This window comes from Vulpes lagopus, chromosome 5, assembly GCF_018345385.1.
Source record: "Vulpes lagopus strain Blue_001 chromosome 5, ASM1834538v1, whole genome shotgun sequence".
In the NCBI taxonomy this organism is placed as follows: Eukaryota; Metazoa; Chordata; class Mammalia; order Carnivora; family Canidae; genus Vulpes; species Vulpes lagopus.
Window position 1 is genome coordinate 13,653,643 of NC_054828.1, and position 12,886 is coordinate 13,666,528.

The 12,886-nt window shown below is 44.1% G+C and overlaps 1 pseudogene; it reads left to right on the forward strand.

Moving 5' to 3' along the window:
* The first annotated feature begins 10,052 nt into the window (after window positions 1-10,052).
* LOC121490365 lies at window positions 10,053-10,541 on the forward strand (annotated as a pseudogene).
* Window positions 10,542-12,886: the final 2,345 nt, after the last annotated feature.

Consider the following 12,886-nt stretch of genomic DNA (forward strand, 5'->3'; position numbering starts at 1 on the left):
AATAGAGGGGGTAAGCGGGGTATACTTCTTTTCTTCTCGGAGCTTGGGGTGTGGTGGAAGACGCAAACAAATACCATTGTAGATGCTTAATTTACAAACTATGGTAAGTTCTATAAAGGGGAAAAATAGGGCAGGAGAAGCAGTATTTAAATACTGGAAGATTGTAATACTGGAAGTCTTCTCTGAGGAAATTGCAATTAAGCTGAGACCTGAAAGATATGGGTACTCTGGCCAGACAGTAAGTGGGAGCAGAGAAGGTTGCATGTGCTAAGGTTCTGAAAAGGAATGAATTGGGATATTTGAAGGACTAGGAAATCACCAGCATGATAGAAAACCAAAGACAAAGAGAAAATCTTGAGGGAAGCCCGGGGCAATGGCTAGCATGGCTATCATGAGTGACCACAGGGGAGGGACAGGAGGTACATGTGGGGAGGTGAGCAGTGATGGTCTGGAAGGGGTCTCAAAGGTGGTAGAACAGATGCTAGGATTTCGTGTGGAGGCCTACGAAGCCCTTGAAGGGTTTGAGCAGGAGAGCACTCAGATTGCTGTGTGGGCTTGAGCAGAACATTGAGATGGGAGACTAGGTGGGCAAGAAGGATTACTAGAGATGTGGAAAAAAGAAGGCCTGAGAGTAACTCAAGAGCTGGGGTATCTAGAAATAAGTGGAGTTGATGAGGTAGGAAGGAAGCAGCAAGGCCAAGGAGGATTCCAAGGTTTCCAGCATCCTGGATAAAGGTGAAGAGGGCTAGGGGAGGTACCCACTGTTCTCTGTCTCATATGCCCTTCCCAGTCATCTTGGCCTAGCCAGCTTCTACTCTACCTTCAGAAGCCAGCTCAGTGTCACTTCTAGGAAGATTCCCCTGACCACTCAGCCCCGAGGCTCTTCCTCTTGTCCCCAAGCATCTGGGGACCTTTCTCACAGCATAGAGTGCTCTGTGGCATAAGTGACCAGATACCCCTTTTTCCCACAGAAGCAGGAGCTCTTTAGAGGGAAAATGGTACTTCAAAACTCTCTATTTCCAACTAGAACATGTCTGGCACACAATAATGGTTTGCTGCATGAGCAAATGCAGTAAAAACAAGAACGATTCAACATTGGGAAACACTGCTCCTCAGCACACGGTCCAAATGTGAGTAGTAAAAAAAGCCCTCTGAAACATGAAAGCAAGTGCCTTTACAGGCAAGCCGCAAAGTTCATGTTCTCCCCTCCAAGATGGGACACCCTTGGCCAAACTGAGAGCCAATTCACAATTTTAAGGAATTCAAGTTATCTGGTTTCTTAGTCCAGAACAGATTAGATGAAATTTATGGGAGTTTGTCGCCCTAACAACGAACACAGAGCAGGAAAATAAAATGCACTTGACTGTAGAAATTGGGGCATTTTGCTGCAAAAATGCAGCAAGTAGGTGTCTGAACTCCAATCTGTAGCAACATAATGATGACGAATTTAAAAATAAAGCAGTTGTACTAATGGGCACCTGCATTGTGCTGTCCACAGACAAGGTTCATTCGATCTTCTTAGCAAATGTATGAGAAATTAAGATGCTTGCTTGCAAGGAATTTAAAAAGTAAAATGTAGGAAGTGATGGGGTGGGGGATGGCACAGAGTAAAGAGCGGGGGGAATGTGAAATGGAAGAGGATTTACTGGGGTCTTCAGAGGTAGTAGTGATGGCCTCGTGTAGCAGAAGCATCCAGGGAGACATAAGTATCCTTCTTGGTTAGTGCCACAAAGTTCAATAATAATAATGTCATTGTTATGATTTACCCTTATAGTCTTTGCAGGCATGGATGGGTGTTGGTCTATGCTATGTCTGATTTTATACAGAGAAAATCACTCAGTTGCCTCCCAACTGCCCTGCAGGACAAGTCACACTGTTCCTATTAAACAGGAAACAAGATTCAGGTGAAACAACTCATAAACTAGACAGGATTGAATCCCCGTCTACCTGATTCCAAAATGTCATTCTAGCCACCAGCCTCTTACTGGAAGGCGGGCCCCCACCCTCCATCTCTCATTCGTGTTTTTTAGCAGGAAAGGGTAAGGAAAGCGGGATCACTTAGACCCTGCCTTGGCAAGGTGACCCTTCGTGCTCACACAGGGATAATGAGAGTGATGGTCAGGGCTCCCCTTCAGCCAGTTTCTCTCACAAGCCTACTTCCTCACCACGGAGTTCAGGGGAGAGGCTCAGCGTGTGGCTCAGATGTGAGGTGTAAACATCCTACTGCCTTCTGATGCTAAGGGGTGAACATGTTCAAATAGGCATGCAGCAAGAACGATGGATAGACAGACAGACAGATGAGACGTGATTCCTCAAGAGGCCCCCTGAGCTCACCCAGTCACACAGCCACCTGGATAAGGGGTGGGATGTTGGGGTTCATGCCTCTATGTCTCCTTACTCCATAGATACCTACCACCGCAGCCTTCCTGAACTCCCATCCCTGTTTCTCCATCTCAGCAAGGCCACCATGCAGTGCTGTCAGGATAGTGTTCCCAAGCAGAGAGCTGGGATGATGGAAGGGAGCACACCTTTGTTTTGCTTCTGTCAGGGAGACAAGGTCCCACACTGTGCACTGTCCTGGACATTATCCTGTCTCCAGTAATGTACACTGGGAGGGCAGGTCCAGTCCCAGCTATTCCATCATGACCAGAAACAGTAGTCTGGTCCCTTTATAAACTAATCCTAGGCATAAAATTCACTTTTTTGAATGAAATCTGTCATATACACAGGATATATACTATTATATAGTGTGAAAGATTTGGGATTTCCCTGAATTCAAATCCATGCTATTGGACACAATTCTTTCCTTATAACCTATAAGAGCTGCTTTGTAAACATTAAGTTTAAAAATCATTGTCTATATCAGTCTCCAAACCTCTAGACCAACAAAGGGTCAAAGTGATCCACAGAGGTGTCAGAAAAAAAAAATACTAGAATTAACTTTTATTTTTAACTTCTATTTTGGGTGTTTTATGGTGAAAAAATATATTAGAATGGTAGTACATTTAAATATTTTATAAATAAACAAATCTACATATGTAGTTCAAACGATGTGGGCTTTTTGTTTTTTGGTTTTTTACTAATAGGAATACACAATCAAAATAGCTTAAGGGTCTCTGAACTAGATAGGGGTCAGTAAACTTTTCCTGTAAAGAGCCAAACAGTAAAATATTTCGGCTTTGGAGGCCATATGGTCTCTGTCAAAACTACTAAAGTCAGCTTTTGTAGCATGGAAACAGTCATAGACTATATGTAAATAAATGAGCAAGAATGTGTCCCAACAAAATTCTATTTGCAAAGACAGGTGGTGGCTGGATTTGGCCTACAAGCTGTAGTTTGCTGACCCATGGCTTTGGTGATCTTTTTTTGTTTTTTTTTTTAAGATTTTATTTATGTATTTGAGAGAAAGCCAGAGACAGAGCATGAGCAGAGGAGGAACGCCAGAGGGAGAGGGAGAAGCAGACTCCCCACTAAGCAGGAAGCCTGATCTGAGGCTCAATCCCAGAACCCTGGGATCATGATCTGAGCCAAAGGCAGACGCTTAACCAACTGAGCCACCCAGGTGCCCCCACCCTGGTGATTTCTGAAGATGCTTTCAGCAGGAGAGTCTTTAGGCTCAATTTCAATCTACAAACTGTAGTGGGCCAAAGTGAAGTGTCTCTGGCATCACCAGCTCCTGTATGTTCTTAAAAGGGTGACTATCACTCATACTGCTCAATCCTAACCCTCCACCTGCATACGCAACCCCTTCTTTAACAGCACTGAAATATAAAACAAAATCTCTCCAGCAGTTACAAGGTGATTAAAACTCAGGCATTGGAATTAAACAGAAGCTAAAATCCAAAGTCCACTATATAGAGCTGGGCTCAGGTTAATTACTTCTGGGGCCTCCATCCCCATCACATGCAAAACCCAGACTCTACTAGCTACCCAGTGAGTGTGCCGCACTGATTGAAAGGGATAAGAGGATCAGAAAGTGCCTGGCATGGATCCGAGACATAGCAGGTACTCGGTAAATGCTGAATTCCAAGCCTGTCTTTGCTCTGGGCCCTTTTTGCCCTCCAAACCAAAAAATGGAAAGAAAAATCAGAGTAAGAGCAAAAGGAAAAAGAAAGAGAGAACAATAGTAAAGAAAGAAGGTTTGGTTATTCCTTTGCTCCTTCTCCCACAGGTTTCGCTTCTTCTGCTGGGAAAGCTGTAACTCCTACTTTTGTCGCAAACCAAGGCACCTCCCTCAAGGACATGGGGCAGGGGTAGGAAGATGGGTGGTGGCTGCACAGTTTGTCATGTATCCTTTCCATTAGTGGTCCCCAAAAGGAGGTGTCTCCACCAGGGGTTTTATGTGATCCATTTGGGCAGAGGGAGGAAGTGTTAGAACTTCATTTCATATTTATTTTTCATCTCGTCTTTTCTAAATTTCTACTTTTGATATGCATCTTATGGATTTAATATATTACACCATAATACATGCTTGTAGTCTATCAATAGTTACATAAAGTAAAGAATAGGCTCAAACAAATGTCCTGATTGTGGTACATGATCAAGGAGATAAAAAAACTCAGCAGTTTTTGGCTCAGCAGTTTAGTGCCACCTTCAGCCCAGGGCCTGATCCTGGGATCAAGTCCCCCATTGGGCTCCCTGCGTGGAGCCTGCTTCTCCCTCTGCCTGTGTCTCTGCCTCTCTCTCTGTGTGTCTCTGATGAATGAATAAATAAAATCTTTAAAAATGAAAAAAAACTGGGGAGATCTCTGCTTTAGGGCTTGACGGAGATATTTAGACATCCTATATGTCAGAGGATGCAGGTAAATTTTCTGTGTCTTCTGGGAGTATCCATGTTGTACAAAGATTTTTCCAGTATCATTAATGCAAACACATTTTGAAGTTGAATGCCAAATTCCACTTGATTTTTTTTTAAGTTTAAAGTTCAACATAAGACTTCTAAGAAACTGTAAAAGAGTGATTGTTCCTTCCTTCAGGTACACCCCAGACTACTCAAGAATATGTGTTTACACTATTCCATCTGGAAAGTGAGAGCCAGAGAGACAATGTTATTGGCAAAGGACCTACTTGAATGAAGTTCCTCTTGGTTGTCTGAATCCAACTCATCCCAAAGTACAGTGCGGGGAATATTCTGGAGGCATGCCCTAGAGACTCACATGTGGCTCTTACAATAATATAAATAATCATTTGTTTTACATTTATTACTTATTCCATGACAGGTATTTAATCTGTATCATGTCACATAATCCTCATAACAACATTACAAAGTAGATGTTTGTATACAACATCATGTCGATGTTTTTCATGTAGAAAAAGTATACAAAATGAAACTCTTTTTCTACAGCTAAAGAGCTGCAGTGGGAGGATTCTGAAATGACCCTTCATGACCCCTACTTTTGTATAACCTCGTGTCCTGGAGTGTGAACAAGACCAATAGTTATGATGGGATGTCAGTCCTGTGGTTGTGTTATATTATATGGCAAAGTAGATTTTTGTAGATGTGATTAAGATTCTTAATCAGTTGAGCTCCTCAAAAGGGAGATCACCCTGGGTGGGCCTGACCTTATCAGGTGTGCTCTTAGGGGGTCCAGCAGTCACAAACTAAAGAGATGAGAGAGATGTGCTTCTGCTGGCCCCAGAAGAAAATAATGTGTTCTGCCATGAGCTGCCTATGGCAGTTACATGTTAAGAAACTGCAGGTGGCATTTAGGTTCTGAGTGTGTTCCATGGCCACAGCCAGGAGCAAAACAGGGACATCAGTCCTACTACCACAGGGAAACAAATTCTGCCAATGATCCATTAGCTTGGAAGAGGAGCTCAAATCTCAGGTGAGAATAGCAGCGCCAGCCAGCACCCTGATTTCAGCCCAGTGGGACCCTAAGTGGATTCTTACATCATGGAAACTGTCTGTACCATTTTAAGAAAATGTATTATTTTAAGCCACTAAGTTTGTAGCAATTTGTTACACATCATGGAAAATGAATACAGGAAAACTAATATGGCTAACCAGAGGTGGTACCAGAAATGCAAACCCAGGCAGTCTTGGTGCATTCATTCATTCATTCATTCACTCATTCAACTCTGCTCCGGTTCTGGAAGTAACAGCGGTGAATCATAGGTGTTCCTGCTGTCATAAAGATGCCAGTCTAGGGCAGCCCCGGTGGCTCAGCGGTTTAGCGCCGCCTTCAGCTCAGGGCCTGATCCTGGAGACCAGAGATTGAGTCCCACATCAGGCTCCTTGCATGGAGCCTGCTTCTCCCTCTGCCTGTGTCTCTGCCTCTCTCTCTCTCTCTTCTCTCTCTCTCTCTCTCTCTCTCTCTCTCTCTCTCCTCTTCATGAGTAAATAAATAAAATCTTTAAAAAGAAAAGAATTAAAAAAAAAGATGCCAGTCTAGTGTCTCCAGAACCCTAGTTTTCAGTGCTGTGCCATACTGCCTCCCTATAAGTCAAAGGGGTAAGAGACACAGGTTAGTCTCGCCAAGGAGGAGAGGGATTTCAGGTCCTTGTCTGCAACTTCTCAGGAGAGGGTGGTTTTTTCCAAATAAAAGAATGGGACTGCAAGCCAAGATGAGGTCATGACACCCATAGCAATGGCCACATAGCTCACTTTGCTTTAACTTTTTTCTGGGACTCAGGGAGTCTTTCCTTTATAGACCAAAGAAAGTCCATGCAGGGGGCTTCTGTCAAAATATGTTTACTTATATATTTAATCTTCTCTAATCTGATTTGTTTCTGTGGCTTTTTGTTTTCCTAATCAGTTTGCTATTCTTTTAAAGATATTCAAGATAACTAATAAATCTTCCAATATGGTTTTATTTACTTTTTTTAGTAGATTCACTATTTTGATGCCAGTGCCTGGAGAGAAAGGACTGGAAGGTTGCCATTCGTCTGGGAGGGCTTTCGTCAAATCATGTCTAGGTGTTTAGTGCGTGTCTCCCGCACACCAGAGGCCGGCAACGCAGCAAATGAGAAGAAAGTCTGTTGCCTGCCTGTGTCCTTAGAGACTGGACAGAAAAACACAGAAGTATGAAAACCTAACAGTAGAAACCTCCACAGATGCAGCCATCAAGGCACACCCAGCAAAGCCCATGGGCTTTGGAGCCACCCAGACCTGGGTTTGAATCCCTGCTCTGCACCTCTCTCTACCTCTGTAGATGTAATCATAATGATAGCTACAGCAACAATTTTATTAAATGCCTGCTGTATACCAGGCACAATGCTGAGCCCTATATGCATGTAACTGCATGAATCTGAAACGTACAGTATGTTCTTCATCTTAGAGATGAGGCCATAAAGCACAGACAAGTTAAGCAACATGCCCCCCATTAGCCAGCTAAATCGTGGAGGGGGTAAGATTTCTGTTGAACCCTCTAACCTAAACTCTGGGCTTCCATTTCCTCATTTACAAAATGAGTTTAATCATATCCACTTCACAAGGTTGTATGGAGGAATACGTGAGATAATGCCTGTACTACACTTGCTTAAAGGCAGTCACTTGGGACACATTAGCTTGCCTGTGGAAGCAGCTCGTAGGCTAGAGGGGTGCCAGCAGGCTTCCTGGAGGAGGTGTGGCCTGGGGAGGGTAGATTATGCTCAGAGACTGAGTTCAGAGACTATGTTTTGAGTTCAACGTCATCAGCGCTACCTCCAGTCTGCTCTGTAGGCAGGCTGTGGGCTCCATGCAGAAATGAGAGAGCTCGCCTGATTTAGTGAACAGTGATTCATTCTCTTTCTCCTCCAGGTAAATATGCCTGGTGAACCTGGGATTCCACTCTCTTGGTGCACATGGCTCGGTGCTGGGCACACACCAGCATGCTCAGTCCCTCTGCTTTGCAGAGGAGCAAGAGCACAAATGTGACCTCAAAATATGCCACTTTGGCATGTGGATTCTTTTGAGCTGAAGGGCCATCAAGACCCAGCAGATCCAAGAACAACTTTTCTCTAAAAGAATTTACATAGGGAGCCTAGCACAGAGAGAGAGCTATTACCAGGCATAACTTTTTATCTGAAATGACCTATCTGAATGGCAGGGCAAACATCTAATTACCAAACATCTGCTCTTCTTATTGTTCTATGAATCACCCGCCCCCACTTGGAAGCCCCAGGCCCCTATCCCATTCCTTAGCTCAGGATGGCATATTGGCCACAATTGTCAGACTTGTCCTTGGGTGTCATATTTTTTACAGGGCTCCAGTATGTACGTAATTAAATTTGTTTCTCTCCTCTTAAACTGTCTTATGTCAATTTAATTATTAGAGCAACCGGAGAACCGGAAGGGCAGAAGGGAAATGTTTCCCTGTCTACACAAAACCGCTGCGTTAGGAGGCAACAGGGCCCATCTTGAAAAGCCATAAGCTCTTTTCCGTTTGAATTGACAGAGAAATATTTATCCAGGGTTGCAAAAATCCTCCAGGAGGGCATTACATTCAAAAAGAGAGAGAGAGAGAAGAGGAAAAAAAAAGAAAGAAATTTCTTACTGTATTGGAGAAGCAGTGCTCCCCTTTTGACATTTCATAAGGCATAAATTTAATAGCAACAGAAACCCCAGAGACATGCTGTTAGCTAAACTGCAGGTGAAGGCATATTGCTGAGAACCTCGGGGAGCGCCCTGTCCTTGCCTTTGTTATCCTGAGCACACTTGTCTACAGTGTCTCTGGGGTAGTCTTTCTCCAAGGTTAACCCACCAGGCACTCAAGCTTCCAGTTTCACTTCTTAAAAATGCGTATTTTAATCCACGCCCCTGGCTCCCTTGCAGAACCCATCCTGATAGGCAACACTCCAGGATCTGAATTTAAGAAATCTGGCAGAGCTGTCTGGACCCTTGCAAGAGTCTGTTCCTATTGTTTCTGGCAGCTCCCCCTTGCTCTTTGGTGAGGGGGGCAGTGACGGCCACTGCTATTCAGGTGGTGACATTAGGACCAAGGGGAGGTTTTGAACCAGAGTCCACCATTCCCTTGGTGCTACCAGTACCTCATGGTGGGTTTCAAGGGGGCATCTGCTGTATCAGCTTTAAAAAACAATTTTTAAAAAAACGATTGGGTAGGGTTTGGAATCTGACCCTCTGTGAGATGAATTTAGGGATCTCCTCAGTCATATAGAAGGCGCGGACTTGCTATGTGACTTGAACTTTAGTGTACAAGTGATTTACCTGCTTGGGGGTTTTTGTTTTGTTTTGTATAAAAGTTGAACTTGATTTCTCGTACTAACGTCTGTTTAATTTTTTATACAAAAGACAGCTTGTTTTTTGGACACTGTAGATTCCTAGCCACCAAACCGGGAAAGTCTGATTCAATAGGGAGGGACCCTTGACTTGAATTTCACAAGCCTTAGGTGTGATTTTTTTTTTAATATTTTACTTTTAAGCAATCTCTACACCCAATATGGGCTCAAACTTACAACCCCAAGGTCAAGAGTCACATACAATGTTTTCAGCAGCAGTGCCCACAATAGCCAAACTATGGAAAGAGCCCAGATGTCCATCGACAGATGAGTGGTTAAAGAAGATGTGGTATATATATATTGTATATATATATAAATGGAATATTACTCAGCCATCATAAAAATGAAATCTTACCATTTGCAAAGACGTGGATGGAAGTTGAGGGTAGTTATGCTAAACAAAATAAGTCAGTCAGAGAAAGATAAATACCATAGAAGTTCACTCATATGTGGAATTTAAGAAACAAATCAGATGAACATGGGGGAAAGGAAGGACAAATGCAATAAAGTGAATCAGAGAAGGAGACAAACCATAAAGGACTCTTAACTATAGGGAACAAACTGACGGTCATTGGAAGTGGGGGGATGGGGTCATGGGGTGATGGGCATTAAAGAGGGCACGTGATGGGATGAGCACTGGGTGTTCTATGCAACTGATGAATTACTAAACTACCTCGGAAACGAATAATACACTACATGTTAATTGATTGATTTTAAATTGAGAAAAATGAAAAAAAAAAAAAAAAAAGAGTCACATACTCCACCAACTGAGCCAGCCAAATTCCCCAAAACTTAGATGTGATTTTGATGCAAATGGCTCTGGAGTCACCGAGATGTTGATGCCCAAGAAGAACCAAATCGCCATTTATGAACTCCTTTTCAAGGAGGGGGTGATAGTGGCCAAGAACCTGCCCAAACACCCTGAATTAGCCGACAAGAATGTGCCCAACCTTCACATCATGAAGGCCATGCAGTCTCTCAAATCCCGACACTACGTAAAGGAACAGTTCACCTGGAGACATTTCTTCTGGTACCTTACCAACGAGAGTGTCCAGTATCTCCATGATTACCTCCACCTACCCCCCGAGACTGTGCCTGCCACTCTGCACCGCAGCAGACCTGGGACTGGCAGGCCACCGCCCAAAGGTCTGGAGGGAGAGCGACATGCAAGACTCACAGGAGGGGAAGCTGACAGAGACACCAACAGATGAAGCGCTGTACCCCCTGGGGCCGACAAGAAAGCTGAGGCCAGGACTGGGTCAGCAACCGAGTTCCAGTTTGGAGGTGGATTTGGTGGTGGACGTGGTCAGCCACCTCAGTAAAGTTGGAGATTGTTTTGTGCTGAATAAATCTGTAGCCAGAAAAAAAAAAAAATGGCTCTGGAAGCTGGGATTAAATGTAAAGAGAAAGGACTCTGCAGTCTCTGGGTTAGATTCAAATTCCAACTAGGTCATTTACTTGCTGTGTGACTTTAGCCACATGACTTAACCTTTCTGGGCTTTGGTTTCATCTATTAAAAAATAAAAAACAACAACAACCACAAAAAAACCCTCTGTCTCAAGATGTCTGTCACCATTTAGAATCCTAAACTACCAAATCTTTGGGTGGAAAAGGAAAAGGGACAAGACCCAGCATTTGATGGAGCCCCAGTGATATGCCAGGTGTGTGATTACACCTCCTCTAGGACTCCTTCAGCTCAGCTTTTTCTCCATCCCAAGTCAAAGAGCCTATGATAATCTGTTTGGGCTTCTGAAACGTGCCTACAGGGTAGTGGTTTCTGATTCATATTCTGACACAAAATGTGCATGGTGGATTAATTTTGTTCAACACACCTTGGTGGTTTTGTAAAAGGAAAATCTGTGCAACTGAGTTCATTCATTCTACTGTGTTCCAGACACTGTGGGAGACGCTGGGGACCTCATGGTGGGCTGCCTTTGTGGAGCTGGGCACACTGGCACCTCGATGCCTGACCCTGTGAACCAATTCAAAAGCAGCGGGACTGTCCCATTCAGCCCAGGTTAGGTGAGGCTGAAGGGAAACCGTGAGAGCCTGCTCTGGGAGCTGAGCCGAGCCGAATCCCAGCTTGGCTGCTCGAAAATGAAAGGCCAGCTGAATTCAAAACACCTGCCCACAATAAATAGCAAAATAATAATAACGTGGTATTTAAATGCTGGCATCCAGACTTCTTATCTGCTGTGCAGGCTTGTCGGGAGAAGGCTAAAACAATGGAGGGACCACAGGCACCCCCTAAAACAGAAATACTGAGATACAAGCAAGTAGGTTTTCTCAGATTGTGGTCCCTGGGCCACCGGCCACACAACCAGCTCAGGGAGCTTGTGTTGAATTCATAGTCTGGTCCCCTTTCCCAATGCACTGACTCAGAACTCCAAGAGGGAGGGCTTGTGAGCTGCATCCTTTACAAGACCTGTAAGCCTCCCCCCTCCTCCCACAGTGAGCCTACAGCCAATCTGAGAATCACTATGATCTTGTTGCATTTAATGTAAACAACTTTTATAGTAGACGTGTCTCTCTCTTTTCTGATATTAATGATAATAAAACCAATAATTGGTAATGTGTACTGTGCACTCTCTATCTGCCAAGGAGTGGTATGGATCAGGCATTTTACTTATGACTCATTTATATGCCCAAAAACTGTGTCTTGGTTCTATTGTCATCCCCATTTTACAGGTGGGGAGACCGAGGCATGCAGTTTGGTGACTTGCCCAAGGTCTTACTTATTAGGAATACAGCCAAGATTCAAACTCAGACCCACAGATCATGCAAGAAAGGATCTCACTTCTTGCAAACATGAAACAAAATAAAAGCAAGATGCTGAGGGCAGCGGTTTTTGGGTGATGAAAATACAGAGAGGACACTGCCCTTTGCCAGGGCGGGGCGGGCCAGTGTGTCGCAATTAGATATTTCAGTCCTCTGGAATCAAATCAGCTTGTCACTGGCATCATGTTCTCTCCAGCACGCATAGCACCGCTGGCTTGCTTTCTCGGTGTTGAATCCAAACACCACAGTTTTAGAAACTGCCCTCTTTCCAAGCACCTTATTAATCCTCAAAACATTTGTGAGCTTTAAAAAATTGTGCTAGCAGCATGTGACATGTGCGACAGACAGGCCACAGCTTGCACTCCCCATTTTCCAGACCAGGAAAACTGGGCCGGCAAGCCAAGTTTCTGGGCCAGCAGCACAGTTGGAGGGTCTTATCCCCTCCCTAAAGCCCACCACCTCTTTGGGACTGTGTTCTCACAAAAGGGAAACCAAAACATGGAAACTACAAAGACATCTCCCCTGTCCTCCTTCCGCATGAGTTTGAACGATGCAGTCTGGAAAGTGTCTACAAATATGACTTAGGTTCAAGACCCAGAATCCTAGATGAGAGCTAGTGACACCAGGGACAGGTCAGTGTTTTTATCCAATGAGATCTTTGAAAATAACAAGAATGACTCCGATCTGGGCTGGTTGCAAAGGACTTTTGGTGCTCTCAGGGGTTGTCAAATGCCAGGCAAGCCGGGTTTTGCAGAACAGGCTCCTAAGAAACACCCAAGCCAATTAAAAATGCCTATTTCTAGGCCCTCAGCTAGACCTGGAGAATCAGAATTTCCCGAGTTGGATCAGGAAATCTTTATTTTTAACACACCCCTCCACTGCTCCTGAT